The sequence below is a fragment of the Schistocerca serialis genome, chromosome 4 (genome assembly GCF_023864345.2).
Source record: "Schistocerca serialis cubense isolate TAMUIC-IGC-003099 chromosome 4, iqSchSeri2.2, whole genome shotgun sequence".
NCBI classification, from domain to species: domain Eukaryota; kingdom Metazoa; phylum Arthropoda; class Insecta; order Orthoptera; family Acrididae; genus Schistocerca; species Schistocerca serialis.
In genome coordinates this window covers 14,138,258-14,155,860 of record NC_064641.1, presented here as the reverse complement: position 1 = coordinate 14,155,860, position 17,603 = coordinate 14,138,258, and the positions used below count along the sequence as shown (strand labels likewise).

The window sequence follows — 17,603 nt, the reverse complement described above, 5'->3', positions numbered from 1 at the left end:
TGTGTAAATATTAGCGGCGGCCCGTCCACGCGGTTGCAATTAGTGGCTATGCCTGCCGGCCGCGGTGGTCTCGCGGTTCTAGGCTCGCAGTCCGGAACCGTGCGACTGCTACGGTCGCAGGTTCGAATCCTGCCTCGGGCATGGATGTGTGTGATGTCCTTAGGTTAGTTAGGTTTAAGTAGTTCTAAGTTCTAGGGGACTAATGACCACAGCAGTTGAGTCCCATAGTGCTCAGAGCCATTTTTTGAAGTGGCTATGCCGTGCGCAGCTAGGATGTGCCGGACGGCTTCCGGTCACTATGACACACTGCCACTCGTGTTGCAGGACTCTATTACACTTCACCAGCGAGTTTCGTCAGATCAAAGGGTCATGTTTTTTTTTCCCTCGTGTCACACGAGTGATATGAGTCTTTGGGCACATTAGGCAGAGAGATGAAATCGATTTTCCAGCTGTGTTTTGCCTTGACAACTCCTCCCTCCCTTTTTGTAGCTCAGGTTGGTAACGCAGGTTTAAACTTTTGATGTCAATTCGAGCAGAAAGTTAATGAAAAGGAACGGAAGGCGACGTCACTGTCAAATAGGAGTGTCTCCACACTAGACGGGATGCCAACACGTCAGTTCGTTTAGATCAGAACGGAACGGTGATGTGAAACTGTGAGATACCGTCCGTGATACGAAATCACTATACAGTACCACAATCAAGGGACCAGCAGTGAAAAAGCATGTTGACTCGACAAATCAAACTTCGTAACGGATATTCTTGACAGAATTCGTAGGATCAACTGCTGACAAGGGAACCTCCCCATCGCACCCCCCTCAGATTTAGTTATAAGTTGGCACAGTGGATAGGCCTTGAAAAACTGAACACAGATCGAGAAAACGGGAAGAAGTTGTGTGGAACTATGAAAAAAATAAGCAAAATATACAAACTGAGTAGTCCATGCGCAAGATAGGCAACATCAAGGAGAACCTGAGCTCACGCGCGCCGTGGTCCCGTGGTTAGCGTGAGCAGCTGCGGAACGAGAGGTCCTTGGTTCAAGTCTTCCCTCGAGTGAAAAGTTTAATTTTTTATTTTCAGACAATTATCAAAGTTCAAGCACTCACACATAATCAACTTTGCTCTCCAAAATTCCAGGACATGTTCATGTTTGCTTGGTCATATGTAGAATCTGACGGTCTACACACGGAAAAAATTGAAAACGTTAAAAACGTATGTTTTGACAGAACACAGGGAAAACTGTGCGACTGTCAAACTGTTGCATTCATTTGTTGCAGTGTATGTCACAAACTCTTACGTTTTCATCAATTTTTTGGGAGTGATTATCACATCCACAAGAAAACCTAAATCGGGCAAAGTAGAAGAATCTTTTTACCCATTCGCCAAGTGTACAAGTCAGGTGGGTCGACAACATATTCCTGTCATGTGACGCACATGCCGTCACCAGTGCCGCATAGAATATATCAGACATATTTTCCTGTGGAGGAATCGGTTGACCTATGACCTTGTGATCAAATGTTTTCGGTTCCCATTGGAGAGGCACGTCCTTTCGTCTACTAATCGCACGATTTTGCGGTGCGGTCGCAAAACACAGACACTAAACTTATTACAGTGAACAGAGACGTCAGTGAACGAACGGACAGATCGTAACTTTGCGAAAATAAAGAAAGTAAACTTTTCACTCGAGGGAAGACTTGAACCAAGGACCTCGCGTTCCGCAGCTGCTCACGCTAACCACGGGACCAAGGCGCTCCTGAGCCAATATTATCCTTGATGTTGCCTATCTTGCACATGGACTACTAAGTTTGTATATTTTGCTTATTTTTTTCATAGTTCCACACAACGTCTTCCTGTTTTCTCGATTGATGTGTGTTCAGTTTTTCAAGGCTTATCCACTGTGCCAACTTATAACTGAATCTGAGGGGGATGCGATGGGGAGGTTCCCTTGTGAGAAATGAAACGATGGAAGAAGAGTCGTCCTTACATTTCAAAATATACACGGTGGTCAGAAATCGCTTGGAGAGTTTGTAAATCTTGCCTCGGGCATGGATGTGTGAACTAGGGGACTGAAGACCTCAGATGTTAAGTCCCATAGTGCTCAGAGCCATTTGAATCATTTTTTGAAAGCTTGTAAGAATGTTGCAGGGGACGTAGTCCTGACAAATAATTGTCAAGAAACGTTTATCCGTTGCGCCGTTTCCGAGTTAATTAGGACTGAAATTGGCCAATCAAGTCGCCGCGCGTGTAGATTCAAGCATCCTGCCGAAAGCGGTGTCACAGAAAGTGTTCTCCGTGTGATTTGCTCAAAGCGAACAAACGTAGCTTTCGCTATAGCTTAAATTTACCTCTTCCGAGAAAGCTACGTTTTAACTGGTAATGAGCACTTCAACTAGTAGTAACTCCCGGAGCCACAGATGTCTGCCCACTAGCGCACTTTAACGCGTGCAAGTGCTTGATTGGCAAACATCCACGCTAAATAACTCGGGAACGCCGCAACGTTTCAAGGGGACCAGTGAGCCTCTTAGGGGGGCGACTTACATTTTATCCGATGAACTTAAAATCGAACGGCCAGAAACTGCACCTCCCGTGGCGACGGCTTTTCTCCTCCGGCCAGATCGGCTAAGGAATCTCGGTGGCTAAGGCAGAAGGCGGGCCGGATGCCGAAATGTGGGGCCGTCCACCGCGCACGCATCACCGAGCCGCCCCTTTTTACGACCGGCGGTGCCGCGTGGGCGCGCATAACGCACGACCTCCCTCCCAGGGGCGTGAGCTCCCTGCCACGGCCTTTACTGCTGCGCGAACATAAAACGCGAAAGGAGTCCGACGGCCGGTGCGTCACACGCATCCGCCAGTGCGTGACATCCCCCGCATCTGCTCTGCCTCCCCCACTCCCCCCAACCCCTCCCTGCCACGAAGCGAGGAAGGTACGTCCTACCTCACAGGCGGGAAGAGCCACGGTGGGAACTATTTGTTTGCCAACGCGGGCTCAACAGGGACGGCATAATTCCGACATTTGCAGCTCTTGGAGCCGTATGTTTACTCCTACGCATTACATCTCGTTTGAGCGGGGATACGGATAGTTGACGCATAACGTCATAAAAGTGGAGTGAGGTACGAGTGGCTACACAATTACACCTAACGTGGGGAATGTAATATCTCTTTATATTCGATGAATTATTCTGATACAACTCTACCCTTGAATGACGTTTAATAATTTCCTAACTTCATACTCGCAGAATCCATGCGCAAAGTAGTTTCATACAATAGCTATGCCATGAGCGCATAATTATTCTTTGTAGTACTCTCTCTAGTGGTTGTTACAAAAAAGCTCCCGATATTGTCTTCGTGCCGATTAGCCTGAGCATTGTTTGAAGAATTGTAATCTGAATATTGAGATTTATGACAAAAGATAACTGATATAAAATTGTACGATTACAAGGGATATATATATATATGTATATTGCTCCTTCATACAAAAGGTGTGTATTTGACATTTCAGAATTAATGATATTCATCGATATATTGCGTAGTTGTTAATAAGAAGGGAACTTCCGAAAGACTGGATACGAACCTGCATTTAATAATCCCAGAGCTCCATTACTTCTTCGGAAGGTTAAACTTCATCAAAGCCAAATATCCGCTTGATCTGAGATTTCCCGACTGATTATACAACGCTCCCAAAATACGAGGCATTTTATTTGTACAGATTAGCAGACTGCCGCAAAGCACGAGCCTGCAGAGAAGAAGAATCACCACCTGATTTCCTTCTAACAAGTAAAATTTCTGAATCATTTTGAGTGACTGAGTTATGACTGTGTTTCCTATTATGAATGATTGATTGCTCGTACGAACTGACAACTACATAACTACATAATTACATAGATAGGAGCAAAAATTACAGGAACTGCGTCAACTGAATCGACTTGTGATCTTATTTGCTGCTGTCATAAAAGTAGACTGGCAATGGCAACGAAAGCGTTTCCGATGAAGAGAAATCTGTTAACATCGAGTATAGATCTAAGTGTCAGGAAGTCGTTTCTAAGAGTATTTGTATGGAGTGTAGCCATGTGTGGAAGTGAAACATGGGCGATAAGTAGTTTGGACAAGAAAATAATGGAACCTTTCGAAATGTGGTGCTACAGAAGAATGCTGAAGATTAGATGGGTAGATCACGTAACTAATGAGGAGGTATTGAATAGGATTGGGGAGAGGAGAAGTTTGTGGCACAACTTGACTAGAAGAAGGGATCGGTTGGTAGGACATGTTCTGAGGCATCAAGGGATCACCAATTTAGCATTGGAGGGCAGCGTGGAGGGTAAAAATCGTAGAGGGAGACCAAGAGATGAATACACTAAGCAGATTCAGAAGGATGTAGGTTGCAGTAAGTACTGGGAGATGAAGAAGCTTGCATAGGATAGAGTAGCATGGAGAGCTGCATCAAGCCAGTCTCAGGACTGAAGACAACAACAATAATGTAAAAAATCAACTTATACGCTATGAAGTTTTGTAAAATACGACAGTAAGTTATATATCACATAGCCACACAGTAAGAGAATCATTACAGTGGTACGTGAAGTACTCTCTCCAAGGAAAGGCGGGTTGCGGAGTACTATATATAGATCCACGTGTCTCTTCATCCTTCCAAGGACGTTTTCTGTAGAAAATTGCCGATTCAGGATATGAATTTCTGTCAGCCTTGTGACGACGGAAGACAAACATAACAATTTATGATAAAGGAAAATACAAAATTTTCGTCTTGTAAGATATTGATCTATATGTAAGTAATAGATTTCAGCTATCAGTCGTCCTTTGGAATATTTATTGGCAGATCTAGATTTCGGCTAGCAGCTAGCCATTCTCAATGCACTATCCTTTTTTGATCTGGCTTTGTACACAGTTCCAGGACCTGTATACAAAGCCAGACCAACAGGCATTACACGCATTGACCAAAAAAGGATAGTGCATTGAGAATGGCTAGTTGCTAGCCGAAATCTAGATCTGCCAATAAATATTCCAAAGGACGACTGAAAGCTGAAGTCTATTACTTACAAATCAATATAACGGTCGCTGCGTGCAACAGGCTCTGAATGGAGGGTAACCTGATATTTATTTATATCATTAACTAGAACGGTAATAGGAGTAATCCATCGAACTACAGACCTGTATCACTGACGTCGGTTTGCAGTAGGGCTTTGGAGCCTACACTGTAATCAAACATTATGAATCACCTCGAAGGGAACGATCTATTGATACGTAATCAGCATGGTTTCAGAAAACATCGTTCTTGTGCAACGCAGCTAGCTCTTTATTCGCACGAAGTAATGGCCGCTATCGACAGGGGATCTCAAGTTGATTCCGTATTTCTAAATTTCCGGAAAGCTTTTGATACCGTTCCTCACAAGCGACTTCTAATCAAGCTGCGGGCCTATGGGGTATCGTCTCAGTTGTGTGACTGGATTCGTGATTTACTGCCAGGAATGTCGCAGTTCGTAGTAATAGACGGCAAATCGTCGAGTAAAACTGAAGTGATATCAGGTGTTCCCAAGGGAAGCGTCCGGGGACCTCTGCTGTTCCTGATCTATATAAATGACCTGGGGACAATCTGAGCAGTTCTCTTAGGTTTTTCGCAGATGATGCTGTAATTTACCGTCTAGTAAGGTTATCCGAAGACCAGTATCAGTTGCAAAGCGATTTAGAAAAGACTGCTGTATGGTGTGGCAGGTGGCAGTTGACGCAGTTGACGCTAAATAACGAAAAGTGTGAGGTGATCAACACAAGCTCCAAAAGAAATCCGTTGGAATTCGATTACTCGATAAATAGTACAAGTCTGAAGGCTGTCAATTCAACTAAGTACCTGGGTGTTAAAATTACGAACAACTTCAGTTGGAAAGACCACATAGATAATATTGTGGGGAAGGCGAGCCAAAGGTTGCGTTTCATTGGCAGGACACTTAGAAGATGCAGCAAGTCCAGTAAAGAGACAGCTTATACTACACTCGTTCGTCCTCTGTTAGAATATTGCTGCGCGGTGTGGGATCCTTACCAGGTGGGATTGACGGAGAACATCGAAAGGGTGCAAAAAAGGCAGTTCGTTTCGTATTATCACGTAATAGGGGAGAGAGTGTAGCAGATATGATACGCGAGTTGGGATGGAAGTCATTAAAGCAAAGACGTTTCTCGTCGCGGCGAGATCTATTTACGAAATTTCAGTCACCAACTTTCTCTTCCGAATGCGAAAATATTTTGTTGAGCCCAACCTACATAGGTAGGAATGATCATCAAAAGAAAATAAGAGAAATCAGAGCTCGAACAGAAAGGTTTGGGTGTTCGTTTTTCCCGCGCGCTGTTCGGGAGTGGAATGGTAGAGAGATAGTATGATTGTGGTTCGATGAACCCTCTGCCAAGCACTTAAATGTGAATTGCAGAGTAATCATGTAGATGTAGATGTAGTTTTCGTTTTGCAAGGATATCGCCAGACAAAATAATTTGGGTACTATTGTCAAAGACGATAGGGCGTTGGAACAGGTATTTTTGCGCAAAGGACATTCGCAAAAACTTAGCGTCATTGAAATCTGTAACCAAGGTATTATCTACTGTTATAAGCGACTAATAATAAGACTGATCTGTATAAATGGAGAAGAATATAGAGAAGACGTGCTTACGATTATCAACTTATTAGTCAGCAATTTAGAATAAACAGAAACCCAGATCAAAGTGTATGCGACGGACGATTCTTAGCACTGTTTGAGAGAGTTAGGTAAAGTTTAGAGAAGTGGCAGTAATGAGCCGAGTTTGATCGTTTAAAATTAAATGAGTACTTTGCGCCCACAGTGTTTGTTTATCTCCTGTGTTTACAACAGATTAAGCTTTGCTCGGCAAATGTCAGATATTAAAGAGCATATCTGGTAGCTGTGAACTTCATTCGTTACTTGCTCAGTAAATGTAGAGTGAAACTTCTGTAATTAACGACGTTCAAAGTTAGTGTTTGAACTATTTCGCTCTAAAGTGCACATGCTGCTAGTAGCCAAACTGTTTCCGTTCTTCTTTAAATAGCGCGCATGTGTCCTGGAATGACGATGACGTTTTCGATGCCCGTAATGACACGGAACGGCGATCTAGAAACGTAAACACCTTGCTTGCAGCCATCGTGAATAATTAAACGAGGTACAACAGCGCTCGTGGCTGCTTCAGTGGGACAGAATTTTATTGAAAATAAAATATTGACACTGAATATGAAAAAAAAGGAAGATTCATTTTACAGGACTCTGTGGAAAATAAAACCGGAAGCAAACAGATTTAATCCATACGTGACAACGACTGTCACCAACAAATTCTCAACGCACAAAATATAATATTTAAAAAAAAAAGGCAGTGGTCACCGAAGAGGAATTTCACGCTCGAGTTTATAGAAGGCGTGAGCTATTAAGCTGCGGATCTTTTGTCTGTTTTCAGCTATCCCGCGCCGGGAAACAAACAAGTGTTTGGGACTTTTACTGCACAAAGCTGGCAGCGCATTCCGCAACGGTCCTCTGGATTCCTGACGCAGCTGTCGCCACAGTAATGGGGGAATTCTGCGAGGACGGAGGCCGTCGCTTCAGTGGGCGCCTGTCAAAGCGAGGCGCGGAAAACGCCCGGGTAATTGCCGCTCCGAGACTGTGCCAAACTTTTAACAAGTCCTCCCGGCTGGAGGATACATCGTTACCCGCCTGACGTCCCTGCGGAATGACGTTTCCGCGAGGAGCCGTCCGTATCTGGGGCGCAACTTCCACCAGCAAACCGAGACCTACTTGCGCCGCCTGACGCGCAATTGGATTCCGAAGGCTACCGTCGCGCGGAAGTCCAGCGCAGGGAGAGAGCACACCAGCTGTACTGTCGCTCGACTGCGCAGTCGCAGGTCTGAGCCAGTTCTCGGTCGCCGAGTGCATCAGCGTTACGACAAAGACCCCGGTACACAAAGGCCGCAATCTCAAGATGCGGATTTCAAGCGTTTCTCACCTTTAGACGCGTCTGGTGTCGCGGAATATCGGAGTGTGCTCATAGACTATTCATTTGACACTAGAAACTGCGAGTACGGAGAAATGCGGCTGTCTACTAACCTGTTGAGAGATCTGCGCGGATAAGAGAACGTACCCGGCAAGTCACTTATTCGCCGCCGCAAATCTTTCATCCTTACCCGCGGGTATCAAAATTTTGAAAATAACACGGCCAGTATGCTGGAGACTGACGATAGGCTGGCTCCCGATCCGAATTTTCATCCGCTGGTAATTCGCATTTCATAGACTGAAAATGTAGTGCTGATTATGACCACTTTTAATACTCGCAAAAGAGAAGGGAGGAACGAAATTAAACCTCTCTGGTTCATCTACATCTTAATCCATACTCCGCAAGCCACCTGAGGGCGTGTGGCGGAGGGTACCTTGAGTACCTCTATCGGTTCTCCCTTCTGTTCCAGTCTCGTATTGTTCGTGGAAAAAATGGTTCAAATGGCTCTGAGCACTATGGGACTCAACTGCTGAGGTCATTAGTCCCCTAGAACTTAGAACTAGTTAAACTTAACTAACCTAAAGACATCACAAACATCCATGCCCGAGGCAGGATTCGAACCTGCGACCGTAGCGGTCTTGCGGTTCCAGACTGCAGCACCTTTAACCGCACGGCCACTTCGGCTGGCGTTCGTGGAAAGAAAGATTGTGTGGGCTGTAATCTCTCTGATTTTCTCCTCATGGTCTCTTCGCGAGATATACGTAGGAGGGAGCAATATACTGCTTGACCCCTCGGTGAAGGTATGTTCTCGAAACTTCAACAAAAGCCCGTACCGAGCTACTGAGCGTCTCTCCTGCAGAGTCTTCCACTGGAGTTTATCTATCATCTTCGTAACGCTTTCGCGATTACTAAATGATCCTGTAACGAAGCGCGCTGCTCTCCGTTGGATCTTCTCTATCTCTTCTATCAACCCTATCTGGTACGGATCCCACACTGCTGAGCAGTATTCAAGCAGCGGGCCAACAAGCGTACTGTAAACTACTTCCTTTGTTTTCGGACAGCAGTTCCTTAGGATTCTTCCAATCAATCTCAGTCTGGCGTCTGCTTCACCGACGATTAATTTTATATGGTCATTCCATTTTAAATCACTCCTAATCCGTACTCCCAGATAATTTGTGGCATTAACTGCTTCCAGTTGGTGACCTGCTATACTGTAGCTTCAGTCTGTCATCCTCTGTTTCAGTACCATTTTGGTCACAGAGTGTCTGGACATTTTGTTTTGATCCACCTACCGCTTTGACATAAGACCAAAATTTCTTAGGATTTTCTGCCAAGTCAGTACATAGAACTTTACTTTCGAATTCGTTGAACGCCTCTCGCATAGCCCTCCTCACAATACATTTCGCTTCGTGTAATTTTTGTTTGTGTGCAAGGCTTTGCCTATGTTTATGTTTGCTGTGAAGTTCCCTTTGTTTCCGCAGCAGTTTTGTAACTCGGTTGTTGTACCACGGTGACTCTTTTCCATCTCTTACGATCTTGCTTGGCACATACTCATCTAATGCATATTGTACGATGCTTTTGAACTTTGTCCACTTATCCTCAACACTATCTGTACTTGAGACAAAACTTTTGTGTTGAGCCGTCAAGTAGTCTGAAATCTGCTTTTTGTCACTTTTGCTAAACAGAAAAATCTTCCTACCTCTTTTAATATTTCTATTTACGGCTGAAATCATCCATGCAGTAACCGCTGTATGATCGCTGATTCCCTGTTCTCTGTTAACTGTTTCAAATAGTTCGGGTGTGTTTGTCACCAGAAGGTCTAATATGTTATCGCCACGAGTCGGTTCTCTGTTTAACTGCTCAAGGTAGTTTTCAGATAATGCACTGGATTCTTTGTCCCTGCCACCCGTTATAAACGTTTGAGTCTCCCAGTCTACATCTAGAAAATTAAAATTTCCACCCAAAAATGTAACATGATCGGGAAATCTACTCGAAATATTTTTCCAAACGCCTTCCGAAAGTCAACAAACACGGCATCTACCTGGGAACCCGTGTCTATGGCCACTGGACGAATAGCGCGAGCTGGGTTTCACACGATCGTCTTTTTCGAAACCCATGCTGATTCCTACAGAGTAGATTTCTAGTCTCCAGAAAAGTCATTATACTCGAACATAATACGTGTTCCAAAGTTCTGCAACTGATCGACGTTAGAGATATAGGTCTATAATTCTGCACATGTGTTCGACGTCCCTTCTTGAAAACGGGGATGACCTGTGCCCTTTTCAAATCCTTTGGAACGGTACGCTCTTCCAGAGACCTACGGTACACCGCTGCAAGAAGGGGGGCAAATTCCTTCGCTTTCTCTGTGTAAAATCGAACTGGTATCCCATCAGGTCCAACGGCCTCTCCTCTTTTGAGCGATTTTAATTGCTTTTCTATCCCTGTGTCATCTTTTTCGATACCTACCATTGATGAGATATCTAAAGTTATTTCAATAATTATGAAACCCAGTGAAATTTAAATGGAGCTTGGCATTATGAGCCCACTGATCAGTATGGTATTTCGCCCCCTCTGACCTGGGTGAAGGCACTGATTCGGTTGGGAACGGTGTCATAAAGCTCTTGTATGCTCTCCTTAGCCACTATGGCCCGTAACTGTTACAGCTGATCTCAACGCCCGGGAACGTGGCAATGGGATGGACCTGATTTCCGAGTTGGTCCCACACGTGTTCTTTCGAGGACAGATCTGGGGATTTTGCCGGTCACGGAACTTCTACATCATGCAGACACTTCATAGAGACACGTGCAATGCGTGGACGAGCATTGTCTTTTTGAAAAATGGCACCACGGTACTGTCGCGTCAGAAGTAACAAATGAGGACGCAGGCAGAGTTCATTCAATCCAGCCATGACCTGGATGATATACTCGATGGCTTTCCACACCACGAGGCCAGAAGTAACATCGCTGTGCCTGTCCAAAACATTGGAAGAATGGAACATCTTCCCAGGTCGGCTCCTCCCATCTGGGTTAGTGTAGAACAGCGATTCTTCGCTACATCTACATCTACAGGATTACTCTGGAATTCACAATAAAGTACGTGCCAGAGGGTTCATCGAACCACCTTCAAATTATTTCCCTACGGTTACACCCTCTAACAAATGGTTCAAATGGCTCTGAGCACTATCGGACTTAACATCTGAGGTCATCAGTCCCCTAGAACTTAGAACTACTTAAACCTAACTAACCTAAGGACATCACACACATCCATGCCCGAGGCAGGAATCGAACCTGCGACCGTAGCGGTCGCGCGGTTCCGGACTGTAGCGCCTAGAACCGCTCGGCCACCACGGCTGAAAAACGAGCACTTAAATCTTTCTGTGCGAGCTCTTGATTTCTCTTATCATGATGATCAGAAGACCTATTCTTGAGTACTGTTCCAGTATTTGGGATCCGTACCAGGTGGGACTGAAGGAAGACATCGAAGCAATTAAGAGCCGGGCTGCTAGATGTGTTACCAATAGGTTCGAACAACATGTAAGTGTTACGGAGATGCTTTTTCGGGAACATAAATGAGAATCCCTGGATGATAGGCGACGTTCTTTTCGAGAAACCCTTTTGAGAAAATTTCAGAGAACCGGCATTTGAAGCTGACTGCCGAACGCATCTACTGTCGCCAACATACATTGAGCGTAAGGATCGCGAAGATAAAATACGAGAAATTAGAGCTCATGCAGAGGCATATATACAGTCTTTTTTCCCTCGCTCTATTTGGGAGTGGAACAGGAAAGGAAATGACTAATACTGGCAGAGGGCACCGTGCTCCACATACCGTACCGTGGCCTGCAGACTATCTATACAGTCCTAGATTTCCGAAAGGCATTCGACGCTGTATGACATCTTTTGTTACGAGGGACAGTTAAATGAAATCTAGGTAAAAAGTAAGTAAACGGTTTGTTGTTTGAAAAGTAATTGCCGTAACTGTAAGAACATTTTAAGTTTGGCCGTACCTTTTTGTAACACCCTGTATAGATGTAGATGCAAATGTAGATGTGGACATTCGTGGCCGTTGATTTTCTTCGGGCGTAACGGCACGCCTGCGTACAATCGTGGTACAGCAGGCAACGGCAAACATTTTTCTATGAAGCCATTGACCGCCTTGTCCCTCAGTGGGATAAATGTATTTACAGTTATGGCAATTACTTTTCAAACAACAAACCGTTTACTTACTTTTTACCTTGATTTCATTTAACTGTCCCTCGTAACAAAAGATGTCATACAGCGTCGAATGCCTTTCGGAAATCTAGGAATAAACGGAATCTACCTGCGAACTTGCTTCTATGGATCTCAATCTGTCGTGTATGAATAAGGGAAGAGCTAGTTAATGTCAGACCCTACCTTCGCACTCTTTAAGCACGAAAAACAGGTCACGCATCGCAGCAATGGAGCGATACAATCTCTGTACGTGAAACTAGAACTTCGCACGTCGAAAGCTATGTATAGGAACTCCAGAGCTGCCGAGAAATGCTCTGACGTTGGCGTGCTCTAAATTCCTGGAACCAGGTGAAAGCTGTCTATGGTGGCATTCACATCTTCCTGGAAATACATACAGTAGCTCTATGAGGCTGAAACTATATAGCCGTATAGCTGACACAGTGGCTGGTCTGTCCAGTACTTACGACACAATGAACATAGTGCTCTCCCGAACCATTGCACCGCTCCCATGTTATTTCATTTTATAGCCTAATCTCCGCGATATGTTTTGAGCCTTCACTGGAATTCTTGTGCTACCCGAAACTGCCTCTCTTGTATGTAACACAGTAGTCTGTTGTGAGCTTTTATCTTTTATGAAATGCGAGTTAGGGAACGAAATTACAGAAAATACTCGTGCAATGCGGGGAAACATGTATGAAAATGCAAGCATGAAACCAGATTTCAGGACGCAAGAAACACGTGCTGGCAGGTTTTTGATCTTCATTGCTACGGCAGTTCACAAGCCGTTAAATGGCTGCCGAAATGGAAAACGAAATTAGATCTCAATGTTTACTTGTCATTCTCCACACCCTGGTAAAGACATTTCCTCTGAAAATACAGACTTCCTCAGGTTTCATCCTTGAAGACAACAATACCTATCAGGTATTTTTATGAATTAGGAACTCCATGACTGTGGAATACACTTTACGTACTAACGTAACTACCGTAACGAGTCACTTTTGTTTCATGTTAATAAGTTTGATGTTGTTTATTCTAATAGTTAGACATGAGATGAAAACCTGGGGCATACATTGGTAGCAATCCCCCCCCCCACCCCCCCCCAAGCACTCCGTCTTCAGCCCACAAGTGGGCCGTCGGGACCATCCGACCGCCGTGTCATCCTCAGTTGAGGATGCGGATAGTAGGGGCGTGGGGTCAGCACACCGCTCTCCCGGTCGTTATGATTGTTTTCTTTGACCGGAGCCGCTACTATTCGGTCGAGTAGCTCCTCAATTGGCATCACTGGGCTGAGTGCACCCTGAAAAATGGCAACAGCGCATGGCGGCCCAGATGGTCACCCATCCAAGTGCCGGCCACGCCCGACAGTGCTTAACTGCGGTGATTTGACGGGAACCGGTGTATCTACTGTGGCAAGGCCGTTGCCCAAATACATTGCTTTTAAATGTGCATATTTGCTACACTAAGTGGCATTAAGATTCAGCTACAACTCCTTCCCTCTTATACCCCTCACTATATCCTACCCCCTTTTTTTATGTTCCTCAAGGCCTGTTGTACCTTACTTCCGAAGCACAATGATGGTTTCACCGCAATTTTGTCCTACAAGCATGAAATTATGAGGAACAATATTGTATACAGCTTGTCTCTTTACTACAGCGATCTGCATTACCGTATGGTACCAGGTTTATAGCCGTGTTTGAAATGTCCGTTAATGACGTCTAATATCGCACTTTTTACGCTCTAGTGGTCGGTTTCGTTCAAGTACTCAATTTAGAAAGAGATAAATAGTGTAAAAACAAAGCGACTTTGTCTACAGTGAATGACATTTCAAAGTATTCAGTAATCGCCGGTTTCCCCGTTTACAATATCTTCAGTCACGTCATTAGGACGAAAAAGTTTTGAACAACGTGAATTTCAGAAAAAGAACGGCCCTTGCTATATACCTGTCCGATTCATTTTACAATGAACATTCTATGTTTGTAGAGGCTTAGGAACGAAATTTTTTTGTTGTGGTCTTCAGTCCAAAGACTGGTTTGATGCAGCTCTCCATGCTACTCTATCCTGTGCAAGCTTCTTGATCTCCCAGTACCTACTGCAACCTACATCCTTCTGAATCTGCTTAGCGTGTCTATCTCTTGGTCTCCCTCTACGATTTTTACCCTCCCCCCAATACTATTCAATACTTCCTCATTAGTTATGTGATCTACCCATCTAATCTTCAGCATTCTTCTGTAGCACCACATTTCTAAAGCTTCTATTCTCTTCTTGTCCAAACTATTTATCGTCCACGTTTCGCTTCCATACATGGCTACACTCCATACAAATACTTTCAGAAACGACTTCCTGACACTTAAATCTGTACTCGATGTTAACAGATTTCTCTTCTTCAGAAACGCTTTCCTGGCCATTGCCAGCCTACATTTTATATCCTCTCTACTTCGACCATCATCAGTTATTTTGCTCCCCAAATAGCAAAACTCATTTACTACTTTAAGCGTCTCATTTCCTAATCCAATGCGTGATTACCCACTCGAAAGTGCGTGTGGGCTGCAAAGAAACAGCACTCAAGAACAAGGTGAGTGGCTGCAGCAATTATATTTATTCCTAAAAATGTTCGTAATCGACGCGTTCTATTAATATCCGCTCATACATGAGTAATACGCAGTGGTTCCAAAACCCGTCCGGGTAGCCGTGTGAGTTAAAAGCGTCGCTTGCGGGACGGGAAGGTTCACCGGCCCCGCATCGAATAGTTAGGCGGATTGACGAAGAGGGCTGGTGTGCCGGGTAGCCTGGATGTGGTTTTTAGGTGGTTTCCCACGTCTCAGTAGGTGAATACCGAGCTGGTACCCAAGTGTCCTGCCGCCGTTAGACGATTCGCAAACATTTACAAAACTTTCGCTTGCATTCACGTGACTAATACCACATACAAACAGTTGCGGTACCCACATTCCGTCGCGTGGGAGGGAAAAGGGGGTGGGGTGGGGGGTAACGGAGTAATGGGATGACGACAGGAAAGGCATCCAGCCATCCCTTAAACTAACCATGCCACGTCCGTTAATAACCATGCCGACTCTGCCCCAATGCAGAACAAAGGCACAAGAAAAAGAAGAAGAATAAGCATTCGTTCCGATTAGGGAGTCATAATGGAAATGAGTGGGCATAACATCAGCATGTCTGACCATCCTGAGAAAACATTTTTTGTAGTTTCCCTGATTGGCTTAATGTGAATCTTCGTTTAGTTCTGTTTCTTCCCCGATCATTGCGCACCCTGAACTAGTGTTTCGTCTCTAGTGTATTATCATCTTTTTAATTTGCAAGTAGTCTAACTCACTCAGTGAGAGAACAGTGTTTTCTGAAGAAGACGGGTTTACATCTGTCGAAATCTTGGAAAAAGGATGAATAAAACCTTTCCTTCCAACTGACTGGCTGCATTGAATTCATTCACTGATTTCTATCCATTGTCGAAGAGCAGCCATGTTCAAAATACCCAAAAATGCGGATGTGTTACAGTGTTAAATTATTTAGTTAATCGATTTTTGGTTTACGTTGCCATCATCAGACTATCACCATCGTCAGATATAATACTTACTTAGGAACAAATTTGTAGAAGGATTTGGGCTGGAAATCATTAAAAGAAAGACGTTTTTCATTGCGACGGAATGTTCGCACGAAATTCCAATCACCAACTTTCTTCTCCGGATGCGAAAATATTTTGTTGACACCGACCTACATGGGGAGGAACGATCACCACGATAAAATAAGGGAAATCAGAGCTCGTACGGAAAGGTGTAGGTGTTCATTCATTCCGCGCGCTATACGAAATTGGAATAATAGAGAATTGTGAGGGGAGTTCGATGAACCCTCCTCCAGGCACTTAAATGTGATTTGCAGAGTATCCATGTAGATGTAGAAGATATTACACTAGTGAGGTGAAGAATCTGAGTACATGTCCTGTTTGACAATGCAACTATAACGTAATTAAAATATTTCAGGTACACCGTAAGCCAAAACCGCTTAACCAAATAAATTGATATTGTACAATTTTTAAAATTTTTGTGCTTTTCATAGATACAGCAACCAGCTGTGAAGAGATCAATTAATTCCTTGATATCACAGGATGTGTCCTAAGAACTGATCCCTCGTTTTAGTCAAGCTATGTCATAAAATTATTTTCAGCCCGGATCGATTCAGTGTCTCTTCATTAATCATCCTATACAAGCATTCAGTCTTCAGTATTATTCTATAATATTTGTGCTACACAACCTTTCCTTTGCATTTTCCTACAATTTTTGCCTTCTGCCGCTTCTTCCGGTGCAAAGTTAGTAATCTGTGGATATCCTGCTTCATCTCCAACTAACATTTCACTTTCTCTTTTAAACCGTTATCGATACACATATTTCGTTCTGCAGTTCCTTTTCGGAAGTACGTATTTCGCATTTTACTTGTCTTTTTAATACTTAACAGCCTACTGCAATACCACCCCTTAAATGCATCCAAATTCATCTTTACCGGTTTTGCTCTAGTCCACGTTTTACTATGATTTGTCATCGTTGCCCACAGAAGCAGTTTCAAGAATATCAGCTGCAATCTATGACAGCATTAGAGTTGGTTTATTTCAGAATACAGTCACCTCCCGCTCCTCTTGCTATCTTTGCTTTCATATTCTCGTGTCAAATGGTTAAAATGGCTCTGAGCACTATGGGACATAACCTCTGAGGTCATCAGTCCCCTAGAACTTAGAACTACTTAAACCTAACTAACCTAAGGATATCACACACATCCATGCCCGGGGCAGGATTCGAACCTGCGACGGTAGAGGTCGCGTTGTTCCAGACTGTAGCGCCTAGAACCGCTCGGCCACTTCGGCCGGCATACTCTTGTGTAATCCAGTTTTCTTTACATATCAGAATCGTTCATTTATTTCATTGCACTTTGCTCAGTTTTGATATGTAACCATCCTCTATTGTCCAGTCTGCCACATTTCGATTCTGCTTTCCGCTTTATTCAACATTTCGTATGATCCTATTCTTACCTTCCTATATTGACAACACAGGTATCGAGCCATTGCTTATTTGATATTTCACGCCCAAACAAATGAAATATTAGAACTTCTTTTTGTCAGAAGCTATTCCCATTTGTGATAGCCGTATAGCGACTGAAATAGAATGTGGAAACGATATTTTCAGTACTCCTTAACTTCTGTGAGATCAGACAGTTTCATCATTCAGCAGATTTTGGACTGGAACAAAGTGCTTCCACAGTACAACTTCCAGTGCTGCCACTCTCTTTATCGAATGAAGAGCTCATGGGGGCAAACGGTTCAACTTGGGCCCGCCAAGTGGTGAGGGGGGGGGGGGGGGGGAAGGTATGGCGACCACCGCTCATTACTCGTGCCAAACGGCAACTGATCCTAGG

At 44.1% G+C, this 17,603-nt stretch overlaps 1 pseudogene; it reads right to left on the bottom strand.

The window, feature by feature from the left end:
- Positions 1-13,496: 13,496 nt before the first annotated feature.
- On the bottom strand, positions 13,497-13,614 carry LOC126476103 (5S ribosomal RNA; annotated as a pseudogene).
- Positions 13,615-17,603: the final 3,989 nt, after the last annotated feature.